This window comes from Lipotes vexillifer, unplaced genomic scaffold (assembly GCF_000442215.2).
Source record: "Lipotes vexillifer unplaced genomic scaffold, Lipotes_vexillifer_v1.1 scaffold53, whole genome shotgun sequence".
NCBI lineage: Eukaryota > Metazoa > Chordata > Mammalia > Artiodactyla > Lipotidae > Lipotes > Lipotes vexillifer.
Window position 1 is genome coordinate 4447300 of NW_006791814.1, and position 645 is coordinate 4447944.

Genomic DNA, 645 nt, shown 5'->3' on the forward strand with positions numbered 1-645 from the left:
GAGGCCACAACAGTGAGAGGCCCGCGTACCGCAAAAAAAAAAAAAAAAAAAAGATGTAGTTTCTAATCTAGTTTCATCAACCACTAGGGGCAGGACTGTGGGCAAATCGCTTTCTCTTTTTTTCTGGAACTCACCTCCCTGCTCTATGAAATGGGATGATTAATTTAACAAACCTTCCCTGCCTAGAATCTGAGGATCAGTAAGAAAGATTAAGTGATTTGCTCAAATTACCCCGCTAGCCCATGGCACAGTTGAGGTTGGAAACTAGGCTTTTTGATTCAAGACTCTCTCCACACGTTTATTTTGAGCACCTACTCTGTGCTGGTCATTTCGCTGGGCTCCAGATACACTTCGCGGGTTTAATCCCTCCACCAACCCTGCCAGGGAGGTTTTCGAATCCCATTGTGATGATGAGCAGACAGGACAGCCCAAGCCCGGCCAGCCACACATTGCTCCCTCCTGGGTCGGGGTTGGGGGTGGTGGTGTCTGATAGCGGGAACACGGGCACCGGGACCCAGGGCAGCCTGGCCTCCTATTCTCGCAGCCCCCGCCCCTTCCCCGGACCGTGCCTCCCCCACTCCAGGGAGGTCCCTTACCTGTCGCGGCCCCTGTAGGGTGTCCGCCGGCCGCGTGGTCCCGGAAGGT